This window comes from Camellia sinensis, chromosome 3 (assembly GCF_055761805.1).
Source record: "Camellia sinensis isolate YWXY chromosome 3, ASM5576180v1, whole genome shotgun sequence".
In the NCBI taxonomy this organism is placed as follows: Eukaryota; Viridiplantae; Streptophyta; class Magnoliopsida; order Ericales; family Theaceae; genus Camellia; species Camellia sinensis.
Genome location: NC_138963.1, coordinates 6,127,858 through 6,136,545, shown reverse-complemented (window position 1 = coordinate 6,136,545; position 8,688 = coordinate 6,127,858). Strand labels below are relative to the sequence as shown.

General features: G+C 36.2%; 1 long non-coding RNA gene across 1 annotated transcript; it reads right to left on the bottom strand.

The window, feature by feature from the left end:
- Positions 1-1,946: 1,946 nt before the first annotated feature.
- On the bottom strand, positions 1,947-3,981 carry LOC114284442 (uncharacterized). The gene is made up of 3 exons (XR_014362946.1): positions 3,773-3,981; positions 2,622-2,769; positions 1,947-2,510 (listed from the first exon to the last, which is right to left on the bottom strand). It is a non-coding gene; the product is annotated as an uncharacterized LOC114284442 (long non-coding RNA).
- Between the last annotated feature and the right edge of the window lie 4,707 nt (positions 3,982-8,688).

Genomic DNA, 8,688 nt, shown 5'->3' with positions numbered 1-8,688 from the left:
TTTTTAACATCAAGCATCGAGACCCAAAAAGCAAGGAATTTTTCTCCCGGGATTTCTTGCCAAACAAACTAGTTGATGAAGTATAATCAAACAAGAAACAATATATACTCATCAAGAGGGGAAAAAAAACAAACAATAAGAGAAAAATTACCAAAAACAAATAAAATAAAAATTAAGATTATAATTTTGATTACCAAGAAATATGAGAGAGGAACTTAGTCTCAATGGAGATTGCGAGAAAGATGTATCCCTTTTTACCATTAAGCATTGAGACGAAGAAGCAATCAATTTTGTTTCAAGGATTTCTTGACAAACAAACAAACAGATAAAGTAAAATAAATCAACAAATAATATAATATTCATCAAGAAGAAAACCAAATAATGAGAGAAAAATTCTCAAAATTAACTAAATTAAGATTATAATTTTGATTGCCAAGAAATCTGAGATAGTCTCAACGGAGGTTATGAGAAAGATATCCATTTTTTAACATCAAGCATTAAGACCCAAACAGCATGAATTTTGTTCCCGGGATTTCTTACCGAACAAACTAGTAGATAAAGCATAATCAAACAAGAAATAATATATATTCATCAAGAGGGGGGAAAAATAATAATAATAATAAGAGAAAATTATGAAAAATAAATAAAATAAAAATTAAGATAATAAATTTGATTACCAAGAAATATGAGAAAAGAACTTTGTCTCAATGGAGATTGCGAGAAAGATGTCTTTTTTTTTACCATCAAGCATTGAGACACAAAAGCAATCAATTTTGTTTCACAGATTTCTTGGCAAACAAACTAAGAGATAAAGTAAAATAAATCAACAATTAATATATATTCATCACAAAGAAAACCAAATAATTATAGAGAAATAACTAAAAATAAAGAAAATATTAAATAAAGAATAATAACTATGAAAACAAAATATTATAAAATAATTACCAAGTAACCAAATTGAAAAACCATAACTTATAAAGATATCATAATTAGTATACCAACAAATTGAGAGTTAAGATTATAAATATGATTTCCAAGAAATCTGAGAAGGAATTTTAGTCTCGATGGAGATTGCGAGAAAGATATCCAACTTTTTTAACATCAAGTATTGAGACCCAAAAGCAATGAATTTTGTTCCCAGTATTTCTTGGCAAACAAACTAATTGAGTAAAATCAATCAAGAAATAATATATATTCATCAAGAAGGAAACCAAATAACGAGAGCAAAATTATCAAAAATAAAGAAATTAGAAATTAATATTATAATTTTCTTTGGCAAGAAATCTAATAAAGGAACTTAGTCTCAATGCAGATTGCGTGAAAGATGTCCTTTTTTTTAACATTAAGCATTGAGACCCAAAAGCAATCAACTTTGTTCCCATGATATCTTGGCAAACAAACTAAAAGATTAAGTAAAATAAAGCGATAAATAATATATATTCATCAAGAAGAAAACCAAATAATTAGAGAAAATTATCAAAAATAAAGAAAATATTAAACAACGAATTATAAGACAAGAACAAAAACAATGAAAACAAATTATTATAAAAATAATTACCAAGTAACCAAATCAAAAAACCTTAAACTCATAAAAACCAAATAATTTGAGAACCCTAATTTCAAAGCCCTAATTTGAAAAATAAAACCCTAATCAGTTGTTATTCAATTCTCTAATTCTGTTTTGTCGTTAGATTTGATTGTTTTGTTTTTTGTTGGTTTGCTTTAATATTGAATTTCAATGCACCCCTAGTTCAAAACAAGGGAAATATAAAGAATGTAAATGCACCAACCAACCCATTGAATTAACCGAGAACAACAAACAGATATGTATGCTGTTATTGTACTAACAAATGAAAAGGAACTGTAAGCTCCACATAAGGTCATGAAGGAGATGGACAAAAAGTTCACACAACATTCAAATGACAGCATGTTGCACAACTATAAACTAAATAGCAACAAATTTCAATTTAATAATTTTTCCATTGACCATTCACAAATCACAACAAATAGGCAATTTCTTTAATACAAATACCATAATGAAACTTTAAAAACTAATTTTGACAGTAATTTCCAGTATTCACACTTCCTTTGTTTCAGTCTGATTAGAAATTTTCCCATTTTTGGCTCTTATGTTCTCAAGTTGTGCACAACGTAACAAAAGCAGAATTTCAGGAAATTACAAGACCCACTACAGATTCTTACAAGTTCAAAAACCCACAAAAATAAGATTTTAAGCCTACAAAGGCAGAAAAGTTACTCCCATCGACACATGAGCTACTATGCAAACAACACCTAAACAATATAAAGTACTAAAAAAATACACAACCCACAGAAACCAAAAGAAAGAAACACACAATTACAAACAATTATCAAAACCACTAAAGAGGTAAAAGAGTGGATAGAATAAATATTTACCTTGGATCAATTTCAATAGCCAATTCAATTAGAGGAGCAATTGAAGCCCCTTCAAACAGTGCATCCACCATCAAGAGTGAAACCCTTTTTTGTTGCTTTACCAAGAAAAGACAAAAAAAATTAAAATCAAATACCCAAAGCTTGAACGTATCACAAATAAATGACAACACATGGTGCAAAAAGGCACAAAACAAAGAGATGCCCACCTCTTCATATGGAGGGGTTGAGGGTAGCCAAACAATGCTTCCCAGATAACCTAAGGTCGTGAGGAGGCCTCCAATATTCCAGAGGATATGCAGATAAGCTCCAGCAGCCGAAGCAATCAGAGCACAACATAGTGAGTGAGCGATAAACCTGTAAATCAACAACTTATTTAAGCAAATATATAAATAAAAGCAATATTGAAATTGGAAGAATAAAGATGATCACTTCTATCTCTCAATCAGGACTTAACACTGTGTTTGGATTGAGTGATTTGGAGAGAAAAGAAAAGAAATAGAGAGAAATGTATTTCTCTTCCTTGTTTGGTTATCTTAAGTGAAGAGAAATGGGGAGAAATAGAGAGAAATGGAGAGAAACTCATTTCTCTCATAACCCTTATTTTCAATCTTCCCAAAAGTGGAGAGATTGGGAGAGAAAAGAAATCCACAAATGTTTATATTTTCATAATATCAATTTTACCCCTGTAAAAATAAAAGAAATAAAATGATTGAAAATATAAAAAGGTTATTTTGGTAATATAACATAAAATAATTTCTTTTCTTTTCTCTTAATGAAATCTAACCAAACAAGAAGGAGAGAAATCACAATCATTTCTTTTCTTTTATTTCTTACTTATCCAAACAAAAAGGAAAAAAATTACAATTATTTCTTTTCTTTTCTTTTCTCTTATTACTTAAGTAATCATTTCTTTTCTTTTCTCTCCTAAGTTACCAAACATAGCGTAAAAGTCTAGGTGAAAAAGATGGACACAGACAAGTAGCCCGGAAAGGTAAGAATCGTCAGTTTCACGTCCTCTTCTGTTTTCTTCAAATTCTTGCAATATGAATACAATACAATAGGCAAACCAATTCAATTGCACAATTTAAATTTCCAAAAGATTATCGATCAGAAACCCTAATATTTCTCGATTCCCGTTTGGTTGCTCGGAAAAGGCACGAATCGAAAAGAAAGCATAATTGAAAAGATCAAAATTCCAGAGATCATGAACCCAAACGCTAACGTTTCGTTCAAGGCGATTTTAACCGTTTTCACGAATGCAAACAAAAAACAACAAATTAAACCATAACGATGTTCTCTCTTTTATTTTCCTTCGTTTTCTCACAAACCAAACGCAGAGAGAGAGAGAGAACAAAACCTGTTTGAGATGGGTTTGGACGATCGGAGAGATCGGACGCAAGTACTTGAGAGAATCGTATGTCCAACTGTTGCGAGAGGCCGATTGAGATTCGAACAACGACGAGAGAGACGGAGAAGAGGAAAGCACAGAATTGTATATTACTCTTCTATTATTTCCCTTATATAAATAAATCCTGAACCCCAAACTCTGTTAACGTTCAAATATCCACCGACTTTCCTTCTTTTTCTTTTTCTTTTTCTTTTTCTTTTTCTTTTCTTTTACAATCCCGTTACCTAGTTTGAATTGATTAAAGCTCAAATGTCTCAATGTGTCAAAACGACATTATTTTGGTGCTTTTTTTTTTTCTTCTTCCTCTGTCTTCTTCTGTGTTCAAATCTGTTCTTCCTCTATTTTTTTTTTTTTCTTTTCTTCTTCCATAACTCAAAATCAAAAAAAAAAAAAAAAAAAAAGATAGAGCAGAGGAAAAGAAAAATATAAAAAATCAAACAAGAAAAAAAAAACAGAGGAGGAAGAAAGAAACACAGAGACGAAGAGAGAAGAACAAAAAAAAAAGGAGAAAATGAGAGGATGAAGAACAGATCTTTCTGTGTAAACCCACAGATCTATATATATATATATATACAGAGATCTAGATATATATATATACGAGAGAGAGAACCTACCGTCGCAAGCCGCCATCACTGTCACAGTTCAAAAGGAAGAAGAAGAACAAGACATAGGAGAAGAGACAGGGAAGAAAGAGAAAGAGGGATCAGGCCTTCGAGTCCCAAGTTACAAAAACTTTACTCAAGAAATCTAGGAAGAAATTTTTTAACCCATTTAGTCCCATGTATGTATAGTTTTATTTCTTAAAGTCCATTTTCTTAATTTACACTATTTTCTTGAACACTTATACCCTTATATTTAATTTTGATACCCTTATAAATATTTTTTGAATGATTAACAATTTAATGATGTGAACATTCATATTTTAAAATTCACATTGGTAGGAATGTAAAATTGGCCCGTGGGCGGCCCGAAACCCGCACGCGAGGCGGGTCAGGCCCGGCCCGTTGACAATGTGAATATTCACATTGATATGTTAACATTCACATTAATAGGAGTGTAAAATTGACTCGCGTCCCGTGGCGGCGCGAAACCCGCCCGCGGCCCATGGGCGGCCCGATCCGGCCCGTTGACAATGTGAATATTCACATTGACATGTTAACATTCACATTGATAAGAGTATAAAATTGGCCTGCGGCCCATGGGCGGACAAAAGCCTACCCGTGGCCCGGGGCGGGCCCGGCCCGGCCCGTTGACAATGTGAATATTCACATTGACATGTTAACATTCACATTGATAGGAGTGTAAAATTAGTCCGCGCGCTCGTGACTGCCCGAAACCCGCCCACGGCGGGCCCGGCTCGGCCTGTTGACAATGTGAATATTCACATTGACATGTTAACATTCACATTGATAAGAGTATAAAATTGGCTAGCAGCCCAGGACGAGCCCGACTTGGCCCGACCCGTTGACAATGTGAATATTCACATTGACATATTAGCATTCACATTAATAGGAGTGTAAAATTGGCCTGTGTCCCGTGGCGGCGCGAAACCCGCCCGCGGCCTATAGGCGGCCCGGTCTGGCCCGTTGACAATGTGAATATTCACATTGACATGTTAACATTCACATTGATAAGAGTATAAAATTGGCCCGAGGCTCATGGGCGGCCAAAAGCCCGCCCGTAGCCTGGGGTAGGCCCGGCCCGTTGACAATGTGAATATTCACATTGACATGTTAACATTCACATTGATAAGAGTCTAAAATTGGCTCGCAGCCCGTGGGCGGCCCGAAGCCCGACCGCAGCCCGAGGCAGGCTTGGCCCGCCCCGTGACAATGTGAAAAGTCACATTGACATGTTAACATTCACATTGATAGGAGTGTAAAATTAGACCGCGCCCCGTGGCTACCCGAAACCCGCTCACGGCCCATGGGCGGCCCAAGGCGGGCCCGACCCGGCCTGTTGACAATGTGAATATTCACATTGATAAGAGTGTAAAATTGGCTCGTAACCCGTGGGCAGCCCAAAGCCCGACCTCGGGCCGGGGCGGGCCCGGCCCGTTGGCAATGTGAATATTTACATTGATATGTTAACATTCACATTGATAGGAGTGTAGAATTGGCCCGCAGTTTGTGGGCGGCCCGAAGCCCGACCGCAGCCCGAAACGGGCTTGGCTCGACCCGTGACAATGTGAATATTCACATTGACATGTTAACATTAACATCGATAGGAGTATAAAATTTGTCCGCCGCCCGAAGCATGCCCGCGGCCCGGGGTAGGCCCAGACCCAAACCCGGGCCGCCCCGAGCCGCTCACGGGCTTTGGGCCGCCAATGGGACGCGAGTCAATTTTACACTCTTATCAATGTGAATATTAATATGTCAATATGAATATTCACATTGTCAACAGGCCGGGCCGGGCCCGCCTTGGGCCGCCCACGGGCAGTGGGCGGGTTTCGGGTAGCCACGGGGCACGGGCTAATGTTACATTCTTATCAATGTGAATATTAACATGTCAATGTGAATATTCACGTTGTCAACGGGGCGGGGCCGGGCTTCGGGCTGCCTATGAGTCACGGGTCAATTTTATACTCTTATCAATGTTAATGTTAATGTTAATATGTCAATGTGAATATTCACATTGTCAACGGGCCGGGCTGGGCCGGGCCTGCCCTGGGCAGCGGGTGGGCTTCGGGCCGCCCACGGGCCACGGGCCAATTTTACACTCCTATCAATATAAATGTTAATATATCAATATGAATATTCACATTGTCAACGGCCCGGGCCGGGCTCGCACTGGACCGCCCACGGGCTTCAGGCCACCCATGGGACGCGAGTCAATTTTACACTCTTATCAATGTGAATGTTAACATGTCAATGTGAATATTCACATTGTCAACAGGCCGGGCCGGGCCCGCCCCGGGCCGCCCCCGGGCTGTGGACTAGTTTGGGGTAGCCACGGGGCGCGGACTAATTTTATACTCTTATCAATGTGAATATTAACATGTCAATGTGAATATTCACATTATCAACGGGTCGGGCCGAGCCCGCCCAGGGCAGCCTACGAGCCGCGGGTGGGTTTCGGGCCGGCCACAGGCCGCGAGCTAATTTTACACTCCTATCAATGTGAATGTTAACATGTTAATGTGAATATTCACATTGTCAACGGGCCGGACCGGGTCCGGGCTTCGGGCTTCCCACGAGTCATGGGCCAATTTTACACCCTTATCAATGTTAATGTTAATGTGAATATTCACATTGTGAACGGGCCGGCCCGGGCCCGCCCCGGCGGCGGACTGGCTTTAGGCCGTTCACGGGCCGCAGGCCAATTTTACACTCCTATCAATGTGAATGTTAACTTGTCAAAGTGAATATTCACATTATCAGCGGGCCGGGCCGGGCCTATTTTTTTGGCCTGTGGGCTGGCCCGGCCTGACTCGAATTTTTCCAAGCACCCACGAGGATCGACATGGGCCGGGCCCCTACACATTGATGATATGAACGTTCACATTGACGGTGTGAACATTCACATTAGGGGTATTTTGGTAATTATATCACCTATAGGACTTATTGAAACACAAGAAAATAATGTGAACTAAACAGAACATAAGTAGATGAAAATGATATTTTGGTCTTCTTATCTCAAATTGAACCTAATGGAATAGTCAAAAAGAATATGGGTTGGGTAGAATAAAACTCCTAGAAAATGAATTTATCAAAAAAGCTCCCATATTTAATTCACTAAATTTTAATTCTTATATTTAAAGTATTTTATGAATAATTTTTTCTTTACAAATATTTTTAAATAATTAGTAATTTAGTGATGTGAATATTCATATTTTACAATGTGAACATTCACATTGACAAACATTTACAATCTCAATGTGAATATTATTATTATGATTATTTTGGTAAATATGCCACCCATAAGACTTATTGAAACATAATAAAATAATTTGAAATAAGTGAAATATAAATAATAATAAAAAAAGGGATTTAAGAATAAATACTCTTTTTTGATTAACCACCATTTAGGTTTTGACTTTCTATTTTCTTTTTATAGAGAAATTTTAATTTTTTTAAAAAAAAACAAATTTCTTATTTAGCCTATAATACTAATATAATTATTGTGTTTTGGCACGAACTTAAATAAATAATTAAATTTTAATTTTTAATTAAATAATAATAAAATTATTTTTTTAATGTAAAAGAAAATACTTAAGAATTAAATAAATTTTAACAATATTCATCCTTTATTTTGATTCAGGTAGAATTTTATAGGGAGAAAAGAAAAGGTAGAATATTAAAGATAAATAAAACCTAAATTTAATGAAAAATACTTATAGTAACAAACTCATTTTCTCATTTTTAAATACAAAGTAAGGGGATCGACATTGATAAATGCTCATAGACTCCACTTGTGTGAGAAAATAAAAATAAAAAATTAAAAAATTAAATGACCTCATAATATAAAAAATATTTATAGTGCTCCCAGCTAAGGAGAAATCACAACCCATATGAAGTGAGTCATCCATTTTTTCACAATTATCTAATAAAGATGAATTATCATGTTTCACTCATAAAATTTTTATTATACCATTTGTTCGGATTCCAATATAAATGGAATTGGTTTTGCTATTGTCGGCCTAGCCTAATAGCACTTGTAGGTCCTATCTTAAGCCCTATGTCAATGTTCCGAGTCATTGGGTTTGGAAGGTTTATTGAGTAGATCATTTTTTCAATAATCTATTTTTTTCAAGATAGACGTAATTTAAATTGAAGACTATTGATATCCGACCAAGTTAATTTTTTCATAAGAATGATCTATTCAATGAAGCAAACGGCTCAAATCATTGACGTGGCACTCGG